The sequence below is a fragment of the Megalops cyprinoides genome, chromosome 23, assembly GCF_013368585.1.
Source record: "Megalops cyprinoides isolate fMegCyp1 chromosome 23, fMegCyp1.pri, whole genome shotgun sequence".
NCBI lineage: Eukaryota > Metazoa > Chordata > Actinopteri > Elopiformes > Megalopidae > Megalops > Megalops cyprinoides.
Genome location: NC_050605.1, coordinates 12,319,460 through 12,344,845, shown reverse-complemented (window position 1 = coordinate 12,344,845; position 25,386 = coordinate 12,319,460). Strand labels below are relative to the sequence as shown.

At 38.3% G+C, this 25,386-nt stretch overlaps 1 protein-coding gene across 3 annotated transcripts in view; it reads left to right on the top strand.

Moving 5' to 3' along the window:
- The window catches only part of LOC118770113 (forkhead box protein P2), a 129,366-nt gene that overhangs the window by 18,999 nt on the left and 84,981 nt on the right, over positions 1 to 25,386 (top strand). For 2 of the 3 annotated variants that reach the window (XM_036517550.1, XM_036517547.1), the window contains exon 1: positions 1,100 to 1,162. The gene's annotated coding sequence lies outside the window, so the exon portion shown is untranslated. Of the gene's footprint in view, positions 1 to 1,081; positions 1,163 to 25,386 lie in introns of those variants that run through there. The other variant, XM_036517552.1, reaches the window with a different exon arrangement.

Here is a 25,386-nt window from a genome sequence, read left to right as displayed (position 1 = left end):
CAGGGAGTTGAGTAAATACGTGAGTAAAATCACGTATTTACTCAATGTTTATGTTTAAGAGATCGCTATGTGAATCGCATTTAATGTGGGTCATGGCAATTCATACAAAACAGAAGTGGTAAATTAGTTGGTCAGAACCCAGTCTCCAGATCAAGAGCTACCTGTGCAAAGGTACAGGCAAGATTAGTCAGTGATATTATTTTAAGTATTCTTTTTTAATGTCTACATGCAGATTGTTTAATGACTATGTTTTTGGAGTGGAATGCTAAATGCTGGTGTGATACGTTGAAAGTGTTGCATTTGTGACAAAACTGTACCATGTACTGTGTTTTGTACACACTTGTATTATTTAACCATACATTAGGACAGGTGGGGAAAATCTTTTTTAATCTATTTTCTGAACATCACAATATATATTGAGGAGCACACTTGAACAAAGCCAGTTTTCTTTGGTACCTCAAGCTTGCAATGCCCTGTTAAACAATGCGTGCCTCTACCCCCGTGGACTCACAGGTCAAAGGGCAGAGTGTGAATGTCAGAAGAATGGCCCTCAGTCTTAAGTGAATACCCAGACTTTGAGGGGTTACACTGGCTGACCCTCTCCTGCTGATCTCGCCCGTTCAACCTCATCTGTGTGTGCAGCCACCACAGTCCATTGTCACACCAACCAATCCTAATGGACCTCAGTGGGCTGTCATTGAGCACAGGATGCCACTGAAGTTCCTCTTAGTAGATTGATGTTGTGCAGACATAGGTATATTTAGAGTACAGGTTACGCTATTTCACAAATCACTTGTACAGTAAATGACGCTTACTGGTTAGAGTGTAATGGAGTGAACATGTTAAACAGGATAAATTAATATTGCACCTAGTGCTTCCAACACATCTGAAAATCACCAAGTGCTCATCAACCTATTTATCACATAAATGTCAAGCTTATACCATGCCCCTGTTTTAGCTGAAGGTAAACTCATGCTCAGCTTGATCAAGGGAAGCCAAGTCAAAGTCTCTGTTCATTTTTAAAACACACACTCATTGAGGAGTGTTAAGGCATTGAATGCTCTCATTGTCATCCTCGCAGGATGAAATATGGAACGGCAGTTGCCATAGCAGCAGGCAGAACACACGCACGCTGCACGCTCCCTTAAGGCTTGTGAACGTGGTGAGTACGGGACATCTCTGAAGAGGTCTTTTCTGCATGCTCTGCTTCAACTCCAGGTGCATGTTATTGTCATGCTTAACAATTACTTGAGAGAGAGAGAGAGAGAGAGAGAGAGCCTTGAAGACCTCCTCCAAGGGGCTTTTCTCTGCACAGTGACCTGGAGCTTTGTGCTGCAGTCTGTGCTGAGGGGTCACACAATGAAACTGAACTGTAGTCACCCATTAGTTGTCCAGTTAGAGGGATGAACAAGCTCCATAGGCTTTTTTTCAGTCTTTTTTTTAAATGGAGCATTATCTTCTTTGATCTAAAGGAGTATTGGGACTACTGAAAATCACAAACCCCTGATGTTTTACAAGGTTTGAGGTGACTGTCGTTGTGACAGCGTTTAGATGCCATTGATCTGCCAGTGATTTGTCTTAATTTATGTACTTTATGCACATCACAGTTGTCTGCAAAAAAACTTTTTTTTCCACAAGTTCAAACTGAACCATGAACAGCAGCCAAGCAGCTGCTGCTTAAAAAAGTAAACCCTATTTGTATTTCACAAATGAAAAATAAAGGAGATTGGCGCTTAATCACTGGCAGGTATGGCAAGGAGACAGCACACTCAGATCACAGAACAGAGAGGAAAGGTTGTGTGCTAATGTGTGTGAGCAGTTGGGAGATTTCTGAGCTTCTGCCTGTCATCAGCTCCTCAGATACCTCCTCTGAGACCGCTGCGATAACACAAGTATTTTGTCACTAAGGCAGCGTAAAAAGAGTATTAAGAATCTCAGCAAAAGAAATATGATGTGTGGATTATGGGACTGTCATGGCCTGTTATATCTAATGTGGCCAGACGCAGGTTCCAGCACAAGTGTTGTGTCAGATGCATTGTGAGACAATAAACTGCAGTAACAATAGGAAATGAAAGAGATTCATCTGCAGAGAGGATTGCATCTGACCAACATCAGATAAAATGACATTAAGGGTCTCATTGCACTATACTGCGAATAAGCCTATAACGACCCTGGGAGAGGCACACAACGCTGATTTTTAGAAGTCGTGCCTTGGTGGTGAAAATACATTTTAATATTCATTCATCTACCCACACAGCTTTGAAAACCGTGACACATCAAAGGCAAACTTCCTCATGCGCTGTTCAGGCACAAACAGAACCTATTAGGGGCACCAGACACCATGATTGTGTTGTTGTTGACTGTTGTTTTCTTCCTTTTCCTGCCATTGCTTGGCATACTCTTTTAAGTCTCTTTCTTTGTCAGCCATTTCTGTAAAACGGCAACAATTTTCTCTGCATGTTGAGTACTGCAGTATCTAAAATGGGCCCCCAGAATATTGACACATGAGAAATAAATAGACTAGAGGCTTGCTCACTTCGTAATCTACCAGATGTGTTTACAAAGGTATCCGAAACATAGGTTCAAAGCTTTGACTCACCTGCCTGTCACAAAATTTACTTTACAGATCTACATAAAAAGTTCAGCTTTATGACACAAGGTGCAGGTGTCCACTTTAGCTAGCTCTGTAGATGAAGATAGAGGGAAAGTTTTTTTTTTTGTTTTATTTTGTTTCGGTTTCAAGTCTCCGGATCTTTGTCACTCAGTGGCCACGTCATTGATTCTCGGTCTGTAGACTCTGATTGGCGAGCAGGCCACAATCTGAATCTAATCTGGTCTTTGCTGTTAACATTGCTTCGCAGGCTGACATTATGTGACAAGCCCACTTGTTTAGTTGATTAATCCACCAGAATGTATTGTTCCAAGTGCAGCATTGCATAGGCATAGCCATGACTGCTCCTCGGAGGCTGCCTGATGCCGAAACGATCACGGTTCATCCACAGCTGTTAAGAGAGCAGATGCAGCATCAGATCCTGGAAGCATTTCAAGATGTGTCAGTGCTCAGTTGTTCCTGTAGAAATCTGTCCTTTTATACCGTCATGCTAACGTGCACAAAATTACATTAAATTACAGTTGTTAGCTGTATTTGTGCGTATTGGCTGTTTTGGAAAACTCCGTACCACTTTGCTATTCTGATGCGTGTATCGCAGTTGTCATGATTCAAACAGGAGAAGGGCATCCATGAAGCTCAGTGTTCTGCTGCACGGCATTGCCTTTGAGGCCCAGACCTGATGTAAATGGAGGCCTGAGCTTAGATAGCTTGGCCGTAGGTCGAAAATAACATCCCATGAGGCACTGCGGCATAGGACACGCAGAGCTTAGATTCTCGCCTCTACCTAAAAGAGATTAATATATTAGTTTTTAATTTTTCAAGTATCCAGTTAAATCTTCAAAGATGAACTCTTAAGCTTATCAGTCCTCTAATCAGTATGAAAAGGAGTAATTGGCCAGACTTCAAACTTTGAATATACATATAGCTATAAAATCTATAGCAATTTCTGCATATCTAAATGAGCTTTAAAAACTGATCCTGATGGATAGCTTTGCTGAAATTCTTTTTGGAATTTGATTTCTTGCTGTATCAGAGCTGTTATTTCCCTCCCTCAGAGGATTCTCTGAGAGATTTCACTGCCCAGCTGAGAGCCCGTTAACTCCTGGGGTTTTTATGCTGGGCCCTACAAATAGTCCAGAACGAGAGAAATCAAAGAGTCCTGCTGTCCCCATTTGTACACCCTTGTCCGCTTGATTTGGGTTTTTGGAGGGAAGGTGGATGGGGATGAAGATCAAGGCATGCCTGTTTAATCTTTATCTGCCATTAACCCCAAAACATGATGTGTGCCTGGGATCAGGTCATTGGTCAATCCCCTTTCAGAGCCATCCAGAATATTTTAAAGTTAAGCCTTCGGAACAAAAGTCTTAGTCATCAAAGGTTCACTTAGCTTGCAGTCCACAAACCAGTCCAAACCGGGACTCACTATTCCATTTCCCTCTTTTTCACTCAACCAAGTTTGCATATTGAAGTCCTGTTGCGGTTGTTGGCTGGTAATGAGATACTGTAGTAGAAATAAACTAGAAGTAGAGTGGTTCTTTACTTGTTCACTTGCTTATTGTAGATTATATTGTGGAGATGTCCATGAAGGCATTCACACGGAATCATATCTTGGTGGCGATGCAAGAAGGGATTAGTTCTTTTTAATTTTTTAAAATGATACACATTTATAGGAATGTCTTATGCACACTGTGTTTAGACACTTGTTTGTCTTCCTTGTGTAGATCATAAAACTGGAAGGAGTCTCTGCAAGTCTCAGGTTATAAGCAGCTGTTTAATTCCTTTGAAACTAAGGGGGTTTGTAATATCTATTTCTTGACTCACAAATACACACACACACACACACACACACACACACAAACATCCACGTCTTGAGAGATAGAGACAAGGAGGCAGAAAGAGAGGGGAGAGTTTGTATAGGATTAACAATCACCATGGGGCTGGTTTGACAATGGGGAATCTCTGCCTCACATCTTCCTGCTGAAGAAGGAAACACACTCAATAAGATTATTGATCCGAAGAGACGCTATGCTAATTTACAACATCAATGGCCAGAGATACAGCAGATCAGTAACTCTCAGAGGGACACTTCTCATCAGTCTGGACTGACCTGACTGGAGGTCTTTCCTTCAGGTACCTGCCTTTCCCTTCCCCTCATGGAATATGCAGATTTAAAATGATTGATTTCACTGTACCATTTTAGTACTTCTGATGTTTTTTTCTTCTCTCACCTACGATGTCAGCCTCAAAAGATAATTGTTATAATATATCCAGATCAAATTCTCTCCAAATCAGTTTTAATACGCACCCAGCAGGAGGATAGTTGATTTACAGCTACTTTTCTATGTAAAAGGTCATTTATAACTTTCACCTTCGTTTACTGTGTCAATGTGTCGGTGCTTTTGAAAATGTGCTGGTTGACCTTGCAAACTGAAAGACTGAAACACTAAAAAATACCCATGGCAAGAATCTAGAGTTTGAAGTACTTGAGTGAATTTGAGACAGCCTAAGAAATTAACCGACAATGACGGAACTTCTTCAAATACCTTAGGCATGCGTTAACTAAAACAACTTTCTATTGAATTATTTTGACATAATAGGGGAACATAAGGCTTTGGTATTCTTGTAATGCATGATGTTTAGGCTAGTATCTGAACAGAATGTTCTTGTAATCACTGTACAGCAATGGCTTATCATCGCATTTTACACATTTAAAAAAATATTCATGCAAGTAATTTTCTCCCTTGCTGAAAGATGCAGGCAAAATGTAGATGTTATCATTCAGAAATGAACACCTTTGAAAATTTTGGCCGAATCCGTCAATGATGGTATCCGTGATAAACCCAAACAGAATTGATGAAGCTAGCGGCTGTTAATCTTAGAGTTCTGACTGCTTTATACGTGGTAGATCATCAGAAACTTTATGGTGCCATTTATTTTCAGCAGACCGATAACACATTAGTGCATGTTGTTTGTGCATGAGCATCTCTCTGTATGCGCGTGTGGATGGATGCACATGTTCCGGCAGTTTGACTGGAGGAAGCCAGGTTTGCTGCGCTCGCTGCATGAGAGAGCAAACATCTTGCTGATAATTGAAGTGGGCCTCCTTTTAAGCAAGGGTTAAAATAGGTGTTATCTTTCCCAGTGTAGTGGCAGGAGTGACATTTGCTATTCAGAGAGTGATGGACAATAAGCTGTTTCATCACAGAGGACATGCAGATCAAAACCCTGCATCTGTGCACTATCCTGTTCTTGTGGCTGTCATGATTGGTTTACATGGCAGGTGATGACTAGATCACTGTTTCAACATGTTATCGTTTGTACTTTTCCTCTTTATATTGAACAGCATTTTTTTTTTTAACATAGTCAGTGCCAATCTGATGACACTGCACACAGCTGGTGAACTGAAAGTAAAATGACACAGTTTCACCATTCCATAGATTATTGATTCAGTCTCATTATTATAGTTGGTTGGTTTTTCTGGGACTAAATGAAAAAAGATCCCACAAATTTGTTTGGTATTGTATTAGAAGTACGGCAGTTAAATCCCATCTGAAGGTTTGATACTCTAATCGTGTCAAAGTACTTTTATGAATTTAACACATTATTGGCCAGCAATTATTTTGGAAGAAACATTGATTTTTGGAAGCAAGATTTTTTTTGCCTTTGAAGCAATTGAGTCTAAAGGATTTTGGCCTCCTGGTGAGTTATGAGACGTGTAGATTATTGTTAATAATTGACTGTAAAGAAGGTTCATATAAATGTAAATTAGATTAGATTAATGCAATATCCCATATTTTTGACAGTGTTTCTTCTATGAAAGAAAAAATGATTTACCCTACTGAAGGAAGCAGCAAAAATGCACTGAAAATAAAACAAAATTTTTGCATATATTACAAATTTTGCATATATTTGTATCCTGTTTATTTTTAAAAGCTTGTTCAATTATGGGCTGGAATTTTGATATTGCAGATATTTGCTAGGCCTTGAAATAAAGTGTTAGACATGAAAACCAAATATGTTGTTTCCATTTGCTTACAGAAATAAAGATATTGTACATTGGATTAGACCAAAAGGGAGAGGGTTGCCTCAAACTGGAAATATAAACAGTCAGTTTTAGATTATTTACTTATTTATTTATGAAATTAATTCATCCTGATTGCAGCATCATCAGTCCACAACATGTCAGCTATTCTTTGTTCTACAGTATTTTCATAATGTACAATAGGAAAGGAAATAATTATCATCAGACATAATAAGTGTTTAAAATCTACATGACATCGCAGGTGAGTTACTAAAAGAGTCTAGCACAGCATCTCACTCAAATGTAAAGTCGAATACATTTCTTATTACGCTTTGATTGTAAAGTAAGACCTTTCCATCTACCAAATTCTCAGAAATGATGCTTGCAATTCAGTGATGTAGATTCATTAGTTTTTAAAGCCCATATTAATGTGTTCATTTTGTTAATGTGACAGCTGTTTGCTCCTTTGAATTCTTTAATATTAGGAGACCCGGTTGAAAGACTTCCCTTGCAGAGGCTCTCTGAATGTGTCATTTGATTACTGGCTGAAGAGTGATACAGAGGGCAAGACGCTGCAGGAGCTCAGTGTGGTTTCCTAACTGTAAATTTCTGTTACTGCTACCTTGCTAACAAGGCTGTAGCATACCAGAAGAGAATCCATCAAAGATTAATTATAAAAACAAGGCAGGCATAAGAAAAAAGTGTAATAGTAAAATCATTCATATGTCTTGATAAGCGTTATTTTCTGTATTTTGCCAGAAAAAAATCTTATAAAATGTGAGTGCTTTACACAGCACTGGTACACAGCAATAAATGGAACAAGCATGGCAGGGGTGTCCAAGTTTACAAACACTACATTTCCCAGAATACTTGTGAGAAAATTCAGGGCCATGGCCAAATAGAGGTGGCGCAGAGGTAAACCAGAAGTTGAAGTAAGGACGGCACATAAACCTGTGGCATATCATGAATGTTGGCACGGCTAGGGGGTGAAGTTGTTACCCTTGTTTTATGCCTCCACCTGGTGTGATGGACTGACTTGAAACAAGCCATATCTCTGAGGACAAAATGCTTAGTTTGGGTTAGGGGCATTTGGCAGGTATTGGATGTGTATAAGGATGAACTCAGGAACATGTCAGTTGTAAATTTGAAAAGCACCATGTGGGTTTTCCGGTACTTCTGGATTCATCATCGCCACTCCTGTGGTCACGCTGTCACCGGTGGGTGTGACGTGAACTCTGTGTTTTGTCGGGCTGAAATCTTGAGTCAAGGCACGTAATGGTACAGGAGTCCAGAGAAGGCCAGCAAACTGGTTCCAGGTATCAGACAAAAGTTATTAATAAAGACTCAACACGCTTAATCTTTTCAGTCGAGTTTAGACAAAAGGAGAGTCAAGAGAAATTTGATTTTTTTGTAATTTACAAGGGATATATTAAGTGGACTAAAGAAACTATTTTAAGATTAGTTCTGTCAGCAGAACAAGAGGACATAGGTGGAAATTAGTTAAGGGTAGATTTCATACTGCTGCTAGGAAGTATCAGTGTGTTCTCTCTCTGACAGTTACAAATGTATAGAATAGCTTGTCTAGATTTGTAGTAGAAACAGAGATGCTTTGAGTGTTCAAGACCAGGCTTGACACAGTCCTAGATACACTCTAAATGATGAGCCTAGCTGGGCTGAATGGCCCGTTCTTGTCATTAAACGTCTAATGTTCTTGTGTGTGTTCTTAGATGCTGAGCTGTTTGGTGGCTGGTAGTTAGTGGCTTACATATCTGCATCCCCCTCCTCTGTACTTTAAACTGATCCCTGCCTCTTTAAAAGCAGCTAGTAAACGCAGTTTATGACTTAATGTTTTTATCATAGGCAGAAGTTATAATATAGTTCTTTTCATCATAAATCAAAGACATATGTGTAAAAGAGCTTGACGCCACTTATCACCTGCATTTTAGACACAATAGTGATTAGACCTTGAATATTACCTGCCAACATTTATAGGTGTTCCATCCATTAAAATGTCATCTTTCCTGTACTTTAATACAGTAAATAAACAAACCCTTGTGTAAATAGGCATGCATAAAATGTCAGCAGTCATGTCTTGCATATCCTGCAGTTATCCTGTAATTTGTGCAGAAACACTGCCATCTAACCTTCTGAAAAATGTGAAGAGACTGTCTCGGTTAATTAGAAAATACACAAAGTACAGGCTTCAAGTTTACAAAAAATTGCTGGAGGTAAGTGTGGAAATGGCTCAATTCCTGTGCATTTCCTTCTTAAGTGATCCAAGCTTCTAGTTCCTCATAGTTCCGGGGCTGCTGTGAAGGATTTTGTTTTTCTTTTTGTTTTTCCTATCTTTCGTTTTCTTTTTTTTTAAACCCTGTCTCAGAGGTTCTGAGTTGCTCTGCAGCAGGTGAGTTTCACTGCTCATGTCATGTAAAATAAAGTGAAAGGCAGTGAGCGCTCTCGGCTGTCAGCTGCGGTGAAGAGGAGGTAGCGGGGTGTTTCTCCGCTCACCTGTGTTTATTGCACTGACGGTGCTCTGCAGTGTCCAGGGAGAGATCTCCCTGCGTTCTCCACTGCTTTATTAGAGCCTGCTCACTCATTCACGGCTCGGCCTGTCTTACAGTAGCTCTCCCGCTGCAGCTCACAGCACAGGCGCTTTAATGCAGATTGACGCCTTTGCCAGAGGACTGATTGAAACTTGTGTCTCAAAGTTTCTAAAGCTCACTGAACCATTTTATTGAAGATAAAGTAAATAAAATAGGCTGCCATATGAGAATTCTCTGGAATAGAATGGAATGATGTGGCAGGTACAAAACCAGTGAAGAGGCACAACATTGATTCCAGCATAGAGCTTTGTGTGTGTGTGTGTGTGTGTGTGTGGTTGTGAGTGCGTGTGTGTGTGGTTTGTGTGTGTGTGCGTGTGTGTGTGCGTGTGTGGTTTGCGTGTGTGTGTGTGTGTGCGTGCGTGTGTAGCATTTTATGCCTCTGGATCTGAAGTCAATGTTTTAAGACTCCATAGGATTTTAAACTGTTCAGGGAAGGATACCCATGGAAGTGCTCTCCATGTACTGTACAGTATGTGAGTTCAGTGAGCAGAGCAGCATGTTCTGTGCAGCCATACATTTCTGATGAGGTCATTCAGACATTTTTGTTGAGTCATGTAGAAAGTGGTTTGTGGAGCTATTTGTGTCTTTGGTACAGAATGTATGGCATGTTTAAGAAATGCAGGCAAGCCCTTGTCAGTTTGCTATTTTTTCATGTAAAAACATGTCATCTGAGTGACTTTGGAGGATTTCTGCCAGCCCTACCTGTTCTGTGTTCACACAGGTGATCCTTGACATCTCTTTAAGCAAATTTCAAAGATCTGATTATGAACATGAATTAGGCATTTGTGTCCTTGAAAGGACATACTGCGTAAACATTGAACAGGGGTTTCACTGTTTTTTGGTTTGTTCTTTGTTATTTACACAGCTAATTTAATATGAACGGTTGTTTAAACCTATTTAAACTTTACAATGATTGATTATTTTACACACAAATGTAATAATCCGTCATTGCAGCTTGACTGGGAGGGCATTGGTCTTCAACAAGATCAGATCATATTGGGCAAATCTAAACGGACCGATTTGTATGGTTATGTTTATAGGTAAGACATATTTGAGAACATGCATTGCTTTCATGGCTAAGACTGGGTAGACACAATTGTATGATTGCAGAACATTTCCACAGCATCTGTATGCATTTACCTTAACTGATTTTACCATTATTAACAACCATTGAGAATCCTCACCTGTATGAAGGAGCAATCAGTGCCCACAGTTGTATGATTTTCATTTTGGATTCTTTAAGATGTAACCATTCCATTACATTGTCAGGTTTTTACATTTATGAAGTGGTTTTTATTGAAAGCCAGACTTTTACCCACCACAGTGGCCTCTTTTAAGCTCAGACCTTTTCTTTTCCTGAGATCTGCGGAAACAATGAAGCGGCATGCAAATGTGCCGTATCTGCGGTACCCTTTGAATGCGCAGGCAAGCTGTCCAGTCACGGGTACCGAAGTGTTTCATTCATAATAGGTGTACATTAAATGAACATTGTGTTCATTTTCAACAACTGAAAATGTAAAGTGTCCTCTTACAGGGTGAAAAAAAAACCCCACATTTAAATACGTTTTTATAAACCTCATATTTTCTGCAATAATTATGTGAAATCTCGAGTAGGAATGACTCCTCTGGGGTTCTAAAGTGGTATAGGTGATACATTTGCATTGTGCTCAATAATAAATATTCTTCAAGGTCTTTGCTCAGCCGCTGCTCAGAAATGTGTTTTAACAGTGTCTGTATTATTGGAAGCACAAGGTCCGTCTGAATTCCAGATTCTGTGGCTTTGTCCAAAATTTCAGCACTATGATAGTTTCCTCATTTATTTCCTGAATAGTGGGAGGGGGGGAGTGTGTTACATTATGTAAATGATGGAATGGGTTCCATAATCTCACATGTATTCATTATTGCACATATTGAACTTTATGATATTGGCCTCCATTTTACCATTGTTAACATTCCTACCTTTTTCCCCCCCACTCCTTTCAAGCTTTCAAGTGCTTCCACCGAGCTTTAATCCAACCTGGCTTTCTTATGACAGTGTTTACCTCATATCATTTAGTAAGTCCCTGAGGACCATGGGCTCGCATGAACCTACATGTCATTTAGAAATGCCTTTAAAATGCGAACAACAGGCTTTATGATTAAACACTTCACATGCTCCACAGTCAGCTGAGGGGCACATCACTGCAAACATTTGAATATTGTAAGGATATGTGTAAGAAATGGCTGATTTAGAATGCTGCTTCCCTGCACTGTTCTGAATGGTTCTGTCTGAAGGGGAAAAACTCAGTTTCATGTAATGCTGGTTAATTAGTATCACCAGCAATGATCAGTGTCTAAATATTGACTGAGTGTTGTTTCTTTGTGTATGTTTTTATGTACATGTTTACGGATCATAAACACACATACACTTACAGATGTACAGTGTCTGCACCTTATACCCTCTGTATTTACAGCTACTGACTAAATACCATTTTCTTTTCCTCATTAACAAAAGCTTTGTCTTTGCTAGAGAGCACACCAGTCAGCTAATGAGATTTCTAAATATACAGTTCCATGAATCTGGGCCATTTTTTTAATTGTTTTGGTATTCTTAGCGCTTTGACAGCAGGTGGGTTCTGTGCCGTAGTTGCTGACAATCCCGAGTGTGTTTTCCATACGTCGCACTGGAAGTGCAGAGCTTTTTCCCTTCATGCCAAGGAAAAAAATGAAAAACAGTCTCTTTGACCTCAGGTGACCTTTTTGACGTACAGTCAGTTAAATGGTTTGTAAGATGTTTAATTACCAAATGGTATAATCGTTATTCATCTCATCATTAGATACATAACATCAAGTGAATTACCTCCCCAGAGTGCTCTGTTTCACAGATCAATAGATTTCGTTAGAGCTGGAAGGAGAGGTTTAAATGATTCTGAGCACTTAAAATGAACAAGAAATTTACCTGTAATGCAGAGTGGCAGAGCAGTCATTCATTTCTATTTTTATTCATCTTTGTGTATGCCTAATTAAATGCAAATTACCTCTATACTGGTAAAGCACAGTATATTTCTCGCTTATTTTGAGTTTTTCTATGCATCTTTGCACTTTAGGAAAGGAAGGATGAGGATTGGACATAAATGATGTTGTTTATGGTGCTGCAGTTTAATAGTGTTGCATACACATAGGAATTTCTGACAGACATACAACAATACAGACTAAATTGGATGTCATTTTTTTCCCCAAGCATGGTAAAGAACAGTAGTTGTAGTTGTCTGATTAACTCCATTGTGATACTGGGAGACCTAAGCTGTATGTGGTCAGGTAACTTCGACATTATCATTGTCTATGCAAGACACTCCTATGTATGTTTGTTATAATGTCATAATATACCTGTTACCTGCAGAAGCCTGCAGCCTCTCACAGTCTGCATTTCACATTAAGATCTACTCTCATTACTGGAAAATATCCACCTGAAACCTGCGAATAGCAAAAAAAAATCAAAGACCGCAGACAGTTATTTGGTTAGTAGATGCTTGAGGCAGCCTTCATAGCTTATATTTTTTTTAATTATGCTGTCCATTAATTCATCTTATTTTTTAAAAAAGCTTCCCATACATTAGACCCAGTAAGAGTACTACCTGGGATTCAAAGTTGCAACCCACTGGTTAAAAAACCTGTCATCTAATGACTACACTACACTGCCATATGTGCATTTGAAGGCTGCTTTGAAGCTAATTAGTGTGCATGTATAGCATGTGCCGGACATGTTGTGCAAACATGCAGATGAACAGGTCTGATCATGCTGGCTCTGTCAGTGCTGGGGGAATGCTGTCTAATATCACTTGATGGCACTGTTTCCATATCCACTCCTGTGCTTTAAACTGAAGCAACAGGCTGGACTTTATGAATAGAGTGTACACTTAAAATGCCTGAGTGTTCAAGAGAGCCATGCCTTCCTCAGAACTTGTCCTGTCACAACCAGTTTTTGGTGACAAAAGCAATCTATACATTTTTACATAATTGAGTATTGGTAAGTCATTTTTAATTTAAATGAAGCAGTTCTGTAAACAGCATGTTATACCCCAGACAGTTACAACAGTAACACCATTTTAGTGTGTGGCACATTTGAAGAATTCTGTGTTACAAATATTCTTTATTATCAAGCTTTTTTCAAGCTTTGTCAAGGATTGTCAGGAAATGCTGTAGTATGTCACTTTAATATTGTAATTGTAGTGCTTATTGAACTTCAGTACCCCAAAGTGTATTTTCAGCAAGTGACATATTTGTTGGTTTATCTAATATTGTTCATTATAAATCATCAAAATTTGTCTTGCATACTAATTTAGCTGCACATACTAACAGATAACTATTAAATAACTAATCTTTTAAAAGCAAACACCCACACACCAGACAGTCTCAGCACAGGTGCATGGGAGGGTAGCTACTGCAAGTCTGTTATTTGCTAAGCTTTCTGCCAGATCACTTTCGTCTGGGCAGACTTGCAAGACAGGGGCGTGTGGAAGTTATTCCTCTTGTAATGGCGGTTCACACTAAGTAATTTGTATTCTTCCTGAAGAACCCGCCAAATTTCCTTTAATGATGTGAGGGCTGAATTTCAATATTTCAGACTATTTACACTTTCTGTGCTAGGAAGATGATCTGTTTTGTTTTGTATTTAAGATTGTGGTTCCATGGGTGTTTGAACAGCTATATTCTGAAGAGCAATTTTTCAGTTAAAAAAATCTGTTATATAGCTTTGTGTATTTTTGAAACATTTATTTACTAAAATGAAGAAGGAAAAGTACTTGTCCTCCTTTCATATATTTTTTTATGTTGGCGTGCTGATCACTGGCACTTTACAAATGCCGGCTTTGGATTTCAGGATGAATTTTATACAGCAGGAATTCTGTGATTATTCAGCCGATTAAATTAATTCAATTGAATGACTGTGATGCTGTCAGGCGTCCTTTTGATAATTACATCAACATGCAGATGCATAGGACTGAAAGGGTTTCTATGGCTGTGGTTAATTTAGATCCGAAAGAATCTGCTACTCCACTCCATTTGATATAGATTATCTTGTAATATTTTCGGTCGTGGTTCGCACAAAGACTGGTTTTAATTCTTAGCACATGCTTTCTAAAATGCAAGCATATAATGGTTTAAAACAGAAGGTGTTCAGGAGAAGGTGACCTTTTTCCATTACCTCTGCTCTTGTCATTATTTCCCTCGGAGGTCTGGAAGAAAGTGCACCACGCATGTTTTCTACAGTAGGTATGAAACCTTGTTACTCTGCATTAGGAGAGGCTGACATTAAAAGCAAAAAAAAAAAAAATCAAATAGATCATGAAATTAGAAGACATTTGTGTGTGCTGTATGTGTGAGCTTTTAAAAATGCACTATATCGCCATAGAAAATAGTCATAATTATATTTCAGTAATATGCCTGTCATAAATAAATGTAGGAATACAATAGAGCCCATGCATGGACGGGTTGGAAGGAGATGAAAAATGAAAGTCTGTGTACTGGTAAATAGATAATCACACAAAAGTAATTGAGGTTTTCAAACCCCAATCTATTCTGCCAGCATGAGCTCGTTTGCATGTTAATCACAGAAGTGATTTCCTTCATCACAACGAAGTCCACACTCTTTCATAACCAGCTTTAATTGCATTTAAAATGTCACAGAGGTGGAACATATGTAATTTAGCCATAACTGTGTCAAATTAATAGGCACTACAGAGTAGCTCCATTGAATGCTTAGAACAGAGTGAGGCTGTTTACAATTACAATTTATTTTCTATTGTTCAAAGCAGAAAAATGGCTTTCTTGTAGAATGCATTGATGAGTTGAATTGCTTGTTGTTTTTCTCAGACGCTGTCCAGAGAGTATGCATTCAATATTTTGAGAGAGAATTTTTTTTTTAAATTGAAGTGAATACTTTTCATTAGTGCTATGCCATTCAATTCATGGAACAAAGGTCCTACTGCACCTTCCACATCTATTAAAAGAGCTTCCATCAAAAATAGAATCATTGAAAATGAACCTGAGCATTTAATCTGTAAGTCAGCTTCAGCACATTTTGTTGAAGGGAATTTTAGCAAACATGCCTTGGGACATACGTGTGGATTAAATACATCAAGGTATATGTCTGTTGAACTGTTGAACTGTTGATTTTAAAGCAGTTAATTCTTAAATTTGTAATAATTTGTAAAGCTAACCCAACATATCATGTTCTAACTTTGAGGACTCTGCTATGCATATTAACCTGTTTTACTTCTCATGAATCATGTTCATTCACAATTAAGATCGGTAGAACCAACTATATAGATTATCAAAAATGGTTTATAATTAGCTACAAATTGGTTCTTAGCAAAAAGAGACAAGACTTTCCTTCTTACAAGGTGCAACCATTGCTGATGTCTCCTAGACTGAATTCTGAGGAGTCCTAAGAGAATCCTTTCAACCCAGTAAAGTTTGCATCTCTTTTCCCAAAATAAAGCACACATTATAGGTTTTTGTAGACAGTATAATGTACAGTTAAGATTGTCTGAGATTTAATGAGATAAAAAGGATGGGATTAAAGTAGACTGCAAAAAGCTAGGTCTAGGTTTTTTTTAAAAAAGGTGTTCTTTCTCATATAAATTACTGAGATGATGTTTCCATAACATGGCTGAGGGTGCCTTGGAGAGAGGAACGGGCAAAACAGACCTATTTAATTTTTCATAGAGAAGGACCATCAGGAGTAATAAGCCAATATTCCTTTTCCCATTTTCCAGATGCTTTCTGTAATTCTGCATCTCTAAACCTAACCCTCACATTTTTCCAGAAAAAGAAGCACTGCAGAGACCCAGATGAAAGGCGAGAACTGTTGAAATGTTAATTTTACCATCTGCTGTTGAGGTCTGCTACCTTTTGTGTTTTTTTTCCTTTCCTTTTTCAATTCCCAGTAGTTCAGTTCTGTTTTATGAATGTTGTGGTATTTCAGCTGTTTGAAGTTTTGAAACTTGGAGCATGACTCTGACTTAAGAAAACAGAATGCCACATGTTATCACATACTGACCATCTTGACCGGCCTTGTGTAATCCTAGTCAAACCCCCCCCCCCAATCCCCCAACCCCCCACTGCTCCACTGCTCCGCTCGAGTCACAGTCATTCTCACTCCTCCCCAAACCCAGTCAATCCCTGCTCCTCCTCCAGTTTCAGTCATTTTTGCTCCTCCCCAAACCCAGTCAATCCCTTCTCTTCTACCAGTCACAGTCATTCACACAGTCATCCCAGACCCTGCCTTTCCCAGCTCCTCCCCCAGTGCTTTCCCTGCTCCTCTCCTGAATCCAGTCATTCCACACTGCTATCCCCACAATACATATCTCTCTGCCATTTATTACATACAGCATTTGTTGAGGTAACATATTTCAGCAGTAATTTAGACAACATTTAGCCAAAAATCTTATTTTTTGCCTCCTTCAGATTTTTTTTTCTCTTTTTGAAGTATAATTAATGTATAAAAATGGCTGATATTAAACTATATTCAGTCCATACCATACTATAGAATCTTATGTCATATAATATCAAATGTACTGGAAAAGTTGTTATAATGAATTTGGTATTTAATGTCTTTTCATGTAATGTAATATGAATCTAGGGGATGTTTGTTCAGCTCAGTAGTATTCTACAGTAGGGTTCCTTAGTTTACAGGGCCCTTAACAGCTGTTCCCTTTAAATGTAATGGCAGCTTCTCAAACGTGTTATGTTTTTATGGATCACGTTATTATTACACACCTAAACATTTTTTTTAAATTATGACATCAAAGCATTTGTTGATGTCTTTTTTCTTGATTGATTTCCATCAAATCTACTGTTGTCAAAAGTTGACACCTATAAACATAAGTTTAGCGTGAAAATTGCTGGAACGCATTCGCCAAATAGACAGATTCCATTGTGAGATTTGATAGTCAGCAATTAGGGTGAGACATCCTGTAACGTTACCGTGTGTCTGGAGTTACTTAGCATTTTCCTTGGCTCGAGTCTGATTGTTTAGTCTGCTCTCATTGTGGACTTGCTCAGTTTCTGAGTAGCAGTGAATGGTTGTTTGCAACACACCAGGAAAATGTGAAAAGACATTCTTTTTTATTTTTTCCTGTTCTGGAAGCAGGGGATTTGATTTGTGTTCATATTTGATATTCTTTTTAGTGATTTTAAGGATGGCTGTTGAAATCCACACTTGGTATGAGCTCATGGTACAGCCTGTATTTCATTAATGATTGACTCTTTTTTAGGGCTCTGGGAGTGGAATATTTTTCCTATGACACCAGCTCACATTAGTGCCTCACACCAGCTGCAGAAACCACAGACCACCTGATTCTGTGACTTTCTGAGGGTGTGAAAAGTTCAGTTACCTATGGTGGGCCCTGTATTTATATGATCATGTGTGGGGGAAAAGGAACAACTCTAGACTTTTGCTGATTTATGCCAAAAAAAAAAATAATACTGCAAAAGTGAAATTGCAAATGGATGTTACTTTGTGATGTGCTTATTTGCATTGCCTTGCAATGTGGCTGACTTGTACCCAAATAATAATAATAATAATAAAAAAAAAAACCAAAGACTGAAATTGAAAGAGTAATTGCAAAATGTCTTTATGTGTGCTGGTTCACATGGTTTTCAATCTACTATTTGCATAGCTTTTAGTTGTGGTAATTTGCATAGCCTTTGTTTTGTTCATTTGTATATATTTTGGCATTTGCATTTCTTTTAGTCATCTCTGCATCTGTCAGTCACTCCTGGTTATATGGTTATGGCATTAGCGGTGGGAAGTAAGCAATCACATGGAAATTTCTCTCGTCATCCTCCTGGCATTTCCTTCCCCCATGTTTAATAAATCAATCAGTCCTAGTAAATTGAAGTTAAACCCTAGACTGCTTGCTTACAATATCACTCCAGTAAAGTTTGGAAAGGAGGGTAATTGCCTCAAATAAAGTGAATATCCCTAAAGTATGTTTGCATTTCAGATGGTATCGCTGTTGTACTGGAAGTGTATTGTATCTGGTATCGGCAAAGTCATTGGAGGTTTGTGTAACGACATAAACTGATGTGAAACTTGCTAGCTAGCTAGCTATCTGGACAAAAAGTCATGGCCTGAATAGTCTATAGTAGTCTATAGTTTATAGTATGTAAGTAGTCTATAGTAGAAATCCATCCTGTCCACTTTTCCAAATAAATTTATTTCCTCCTTTGAAACTGTAGAGACCTAGCTTTATACAGAGAAAGACACATTTTTCCATCAGATGTTGGAGCTTGCTAACTGGCTCTCATGTTTCACTTACTGCTCTAGCAAGGTAATTTCCAAGCTACCTGGTGAATGATGATATAATGAACTGCAACCCTGTGTTGTGTGTCTCTCTGGACTGCAGTATGTTTTCACCTAGTAGTGGAATAGAGGAAGAGTTTTTTGGTTAATAGTAACAGACACTATACTTTGCACGATCTCTTCTGTAAAAGTTGCTGTATACCTTAGCCTCTCCACTCAACAGCCACTCATGCTGCAAGAGATCCAAGAACGTCTCGCCTAAACATGTCACCCTGCTTATTTTTGTGCAAAGGAAATGCATCTCACCAGATTTAATGGATGATTAAGTGGTAAGTTAACTAGCCAGCACTGAACCATTGGATCCATCCCATGGGTGTGGGCATCATCTCTAGGCCCACCTCAGAAGAGTGATTCACAGATGCACTGACATGTTGAAGCCATGAAAATTAAGTGCAAAGTAAAAAGCTATGAAAATTAATTCAACAGAGTAAAAATGAACACAAATGAGTACGTCACAAAACAATGACTTCATTCAATTTTGTATTTGTGATCATGTCTTGAAAGTGGCCAGGTATTGTAGAACGGTTCTCGTTACGATGTGCCTCCCTAATTTTTTTAAACCCCTTACGCTGGTCAGTGTGGCCTTAATACTGGCATTTCAGTTGGAAACATCGAATGCATTTTCTTCTCACAAAGCCCTTGCTCTTCTGTTTCTCCTGGCATAAAACATTGACTATACCACCTCTGTTTGTAAGAGCACATACTGCTTCAAGAGGGCCCCATAACCCAAAAACACATTATCATTATTTGGTGGGAAGTCAAGCCTCTGAGAACTGTCTGTGAAAGGGGCAGGCGGGAACACACTCTTCATTTTTTTAATTTAATTTTGCACTGTTTGTATCATGTAAACCCATTGTACTCACCTGTCTGATGACACACAAGTCACAGAAAAAGAATCCTGAGAGGCAGTGGGTGCTTTTGTCTGCTTGATGCTTGAAAGAAAAATAAAGGTGGACTTTAATGTTGAGTGCTCAACAGTTCACCTCGTCTCTTGGAAGTTGCATGGGACCAATACAATTTTTTTATTGGTCCAAGACATTCATTGTGTCTTAAAAAATAGACAGATTCAGGTGAAGTGCAGGTGCTTTAATTGTAAAGTGCCATTGATAGTATGACATGGGGAAGAGATTTGCACATTGCAGTTAAAATGGAAAAAAATCCTTGTAAAATGAAATGTTTAACACACAATTTCTGTGTAATTATTTTGGCAGACTAGTTAAACACACTTCAGACAGGTAGTAAAGGTTCACCTTTACACATAAAGCACCCACCCTTTTTTATGAATGCAATTTCTGATCACCCTAATTTAAGAATTTGTGTTTTAGTATTTTTTACTACAAGGGAAAGGGTCTGAACAAAAGGGATGTTTGTCACTGAATCTCACTGTATCCAAACAGAGAGTGAATGACCTAACCGTCCTGCTATGCGCTTGAAATACAGTCAGCTGTCTGTTTTTGGGAGGTAAATGGCAGATGTTTTCAGAAAGGTTTCTGCCACAGCAGGTCTCCCTTTTTTGTTGGTGCTTTTAAACTGTCAGAAAGGGATATCTTTCCTGTGCTCATTTTATTAAAAAAAAATCAAAAGATATCCATGTGATTGAGTTAACAAGATTAACAGGATACTGGTAATGTTCAGGCTATGAAAATAATGATCATTTCCTTTGAATCATATTCATTGTCAATGTGTCAGTTTAAATCACCAAATAGTCCTCTAGCTTGTTGCTAGTTAGAAGTTGGAAAAGTGAAAAGTGCTCTACCAAAGAAGTAAACATTATTATAGTAGAAGTGAGGACACTGGGAACAATTTTTTTTTTTTTGCTTCACTCTGAAAATTCTAAATGCATTAAATAGCGTACTAGGATTCTCAGTGGAAGCACAGACACACAGTGTTCAAGACCAGGCAAAACTAGGCAGAATGATGAGCCTAGCTGAACTGAGTGGCCTAGCCTTGTCATTAAACCGCTGTTATGTTCTTATTTTTAAATCGACTAATGTTAATTTGGATACAGAAACAGACAAGAACTGATATGTACGAATAATTGCCTAGTCATGAAAAAAGTGAGTTATGAAACAGATTGTTTCATCTCTGATTGGTTGAGGAAGCATAAAAGTCTAAAATCATGATATACTGAAGGCTACTTTGATGACTCACAACCAGAACATGATCATGTGTTTTTAAATTATATTCATATACATTATTAAAGCTTTTACAATATGGAGAACTTTCAGATGTTCATTTGGATTTTCATTATGTTTGTACATGTTCAGTTCAATGTCAGGCATTAATAAGGTGCACACAAATCACAGGTTCTCTTTCAAGAACAGGAATACAGAAGCTGTCAAATGTCTGTGGGCAAGAGTCTGTGGACAGAGGCCTGAAGGATCTATACAGAAGTAGGAGAGGGTGGAGCAACCTCCTGACAGTGTACTAGTACACGACAACAAGGAAACAAAACAGATTTTGTGTAGCCATTGCATCATCTTGTCACAAAATGGAGGGTCAATCAGTGGGTATATTACTAGTGGCAGTAATCGGTGATCATAATTAGTATTTATAAAGACGGTCAAAAGAAATGAGTCACTTACCTGGATAGGGTGGATGCAAGGTAGAACAGCTATGCGAATTTGTTATTTTGGGTATCTTTACACAATTTAATTAGATATTTTTTTCTTCAGCTTGGGTTTCTATAGCTACGCAAACAGCTGTTTCTACGTTGCTCTTGGCATGGCCAAGGGAACACCACCGAACAAGGTTCATCAATCTGTAAACCTTCCTTGAAAGTCATAGACATTTTAGCAGCAAAGGATGAGGCATTTTAGGTCTTCTGGTGAATCAGGAATATTGCCCCGGTTGGCTTGTTTGGTTGCAGGTACGAAGCATTGCCTATTGTTTAGATAGCAATGAAACATTTTGCCCTGCTACCTCTTTGAAGTGAAGCACCGTTTTTGCTCATACACATGCTGCACGCCATCACAAAATTGATTACTACTGGCTCCTGGTAAGGTGAAAGCATAGTTTGCAACATTTTTTCAAAATGTTGAACTTGCTTGACTACGATACTCAGTCTGCATGCCACTCATTTTGACGCCATGGAAATGCAGTACATTTAACTGTGTAAACAAATAAACAGAAAGTAACCTTCAAAATGTCTAATACCCATCTCCAGCACATAATGCTGTAGTGTCTTTCAGTATGTGATGATGCATTTTAGTACATGATGCATTACCTTGAAATATATTAGAATTGTAGAAGCCTTCACAGAATAAGGCTTGTTTGGGGGTGTTTTTTATTGATAAATTAAATGGATAAAATGCTTTCAGCTGTGGAATTTTTCAATGATTTGAGTTTGGGAAGTGGATTTGTCTTTTATTCTCATAAGGACTGTTCACTGTTGTTCACCTTACTCTCTTTAGTTTTGAATAAACAATTATATTTTGTGAGTCACCCCAGTTTATAATATGCCTCTTTCTTCAGTACAAGCAACAGACCCATTTGTGTGTCATGAAAGTGTACATCCAGTTCTGTTTTCAATGTCATAACAGACTGCTTTTTTGCCACTCAAATTGCAGAACACGGACTGCTTTTAAAGCAATAAGGAGGCACACTGATAAGTGGTTCATTTCACTTTCTAAAGGCTTTTCATTGAAACTTCAATAATGGCAGTATACAAAATTATAATGTATTCCTTCGTTTGCAAATGTCCATTTGCAAATACTGATGTGAGCTTTGGCTAAAAAGTCGCCTAATAGTTATTGTGAATGGCTTCTATAAAGAAATCAATTTCTGAACATTATTTTTTTATTGTCAGTTTCAGCCACTCAACTTTGGCCTGTAGCAAAATATTGAGACTTTGAATAATTAAACCAAAGTGGTGTATTACTTTAATGGTAATTAAGGTCATTTTTCTTGCTGAATTCTATCTGCCTGTATGGGCCATTGTAGCTTCGTTTCACTTGTCAGCTTCATGGTTTACGTGTATTACAAACTCCGAACCTTTGAAAACTAAATCTCTAAGAAATATGTAATGGCACAACAATATAAATACATATTGTTGTAGATTTGCAAAATAATAAATCATTAATGGACTGTGCATGGCCATAAGATTATGAATGCATATTGCACTGTGAAAGTGGTAATTCTGAAACCTTAGCATTAGACAGAAACTGACATGATTCTTTTTCTCTGTTCTAAAACATGAAGTAAAAGGACATTGGCAGTGTTCACCATTAAATTTGGTCCGTGAAGCCAGTGTTGGTTGGGGGTTCTTGTCAGTCACTGTAAACCGCATTGGATTACAGCACCCATGACCAACAGCAGTGCTGAATAGATTAGCTCAACCCACCACAGACAGAATGGGTAAATGTATTTTAAAACCCTCTTGTATTTTTTTTTCACTTTTTACTTTATTCACTTTAATATTGAAAAATATTTTTTGAAGGGTCTAGCCATATCGCCAATTGCTGCTGATGGTTTCCAATCTACCCAACTGAATTAGCCCACCCTCTGAAAAGGGTGAATGGAATCCATTTGAAGTTGTCTGAAATCCCTCTAGCAATATCTATGTATTATTCCCAAATATTTTGACATGCTAGAATATGGATTTTTAAGTTATTATTAGTTCCAAAATATTATTAATGTAAGCTGACTGAAACTTTTATCAAACTCGATGTCTAAAAGTGTTCCTTCATTCCTTGAAAATTGCAGAGCACAAGGGTTGGAGACTATGCGGGACCATCCCCTAGAACTAAAAAAGATCATTTGGATACTTTATTTGTGAAGGAAGAATCATTTAAACAGACTTGGTAAAAGCTTTAGCACTCCAGTGGAGAACCTGCAGTTTAGAAAGATATAAAAAATAGTAATTTTATTACACACATATCTCCACTTGCAAGTGAATTCAGTTCTCCATTCAGTCTCCACAGCACCCTTTATTTGATCTCATATTCCTGGGTTGGACCGCTTCAAACAGCCTATCCTAAGAGTATTTTCATTTGGAAAACACATTTTCCGTCTGAATGAGGAAAACCGGAATTACGGACAGTTTTATATCGACTGTATATGACCATAGGAACCAAACTTGAAAATTTTCGCCCACCAGTCTGGCTCAGAAATAACTCCATTGATCTCATTTGCCATACAGTCGTTTTAAGGTAATAAATTGAAACATTTCTCTTCTTTTGCACTGGGCACATTGTATTGTACGGTACAATGTACATCTAACACCATAGTGACACCGCTAAACTAAAATCACATTACTTCTTCATTGTGGCCCTCAAAGGGCCTGAATCCCGAGAATGTCATGTACAGTGTGTAGGATGTGTAACTTTCATATGAAGTCTTAAAATAGCAGTTTGGCACATGCTTAGATATAGGGAAATTGACTTTTTTTTTCCTCAGTGTGCCACAAATGACAGAACTGTAAACTCTCATCAGTGTAAATGAGAAAAACTGGAATGGAATTCCTGTTGCATTATAATTTATTTACCTTTGTAGGATTAAATCCATACCTTAATGGACCATGACAGAGGAGCTGTTCCAACGGTAGTTGCCTGTGTACAGCACCTGAATGAGAGCTAATTACTGTATGAAACCCGACCAAGCAAAGCTGGTCTTGGCTGGGCCTGAGAATGATGTGGGTCCTCGGGCTTGGCATATGGGTATTTGCTGTTGTAATTCATTTTTGTTTATCATATACTTCTACAGAAGAGCTGCCAGAGGACCGATAACCCCGGCAAGCATTTTTAGCTTTTTAACCTTCAACACCCATGCCCTTCTTTCAGTTCTGATGAGAACACAGTGAATAAAGGGTGTGAACTGCCAGTTCAGATGTCGAACCTCCTACTCGCCTCATTTTTTCCCTCTTTGTTTTATTTAGGTGGCTTCCACTTGGCTCAGTTCCATGTAGAAAGGAGTGAATTATGTCCAGATGTGACTCGTATTCCCACCCTTTTTGAATTAGTGGCTGGATACATTAGGTTCAAATTAGCAATTATAGGGAGAAGTGTTCAGTTGAAATTTCCACGTAATGAGTTTATTGTTGAGGATGAGGATAATTTCCTGGATTTTTTGTTTTGTTTTGTTTAATTAGTATGGATGAATGATATACAAAGATATGAATGGGTGTCCAACAAGTGGCATCACTTCCACTGCTAATTTAAAGTAATATTGACATTAGGAATGCCTGTAAACTGATGTATAGACATGTATAGAGGAAGGTAACCATGAATATGTCATACGCTTATCCCTACCAATCACAAGTCAACTGGAAACAGATTATGAATGCTCTTGCAAATAGCTTGAGGTAAAATTGTATCAACAGCTATGCTATCATATTAGCTGCAGAAGTATTGTCCTTGTTAACAGAGGACAGTACTTGCACAGCTAAACAGAGATTAGAGCAGATCACCTGCTACATCAGTTTGATTAGCTAGTCCTGGTGCCCATTCCTGTCCTTTATCCTCATGGATGTGTACATGTTCAGTTGTGTTAATGACAAACTAGGCAGATTTGTGTAGTCTTGAGAAAAAAGTAACTGTTTTACCCTGTTTCACTGTCCCAATACTGGAACACAGCATCTTTGAGAATGCTTTCACTCCAAGAAATTGAATGTATATACAAAACTGCTACAGAGCTACAGTGTTTTCTTTATGTCTTCATAAGTTCTAGAATATAGTCTCATTTTTCCAGAAAGGAGATGCCAGCTGTGCTTTTTTTATTCAGTTCACTTTCATCTTACTCCAATCTGCTGTATAATGGGTAAACTGCTGTGAGATGTGCATGCTTGTTTAAATTTACTCACAGACAA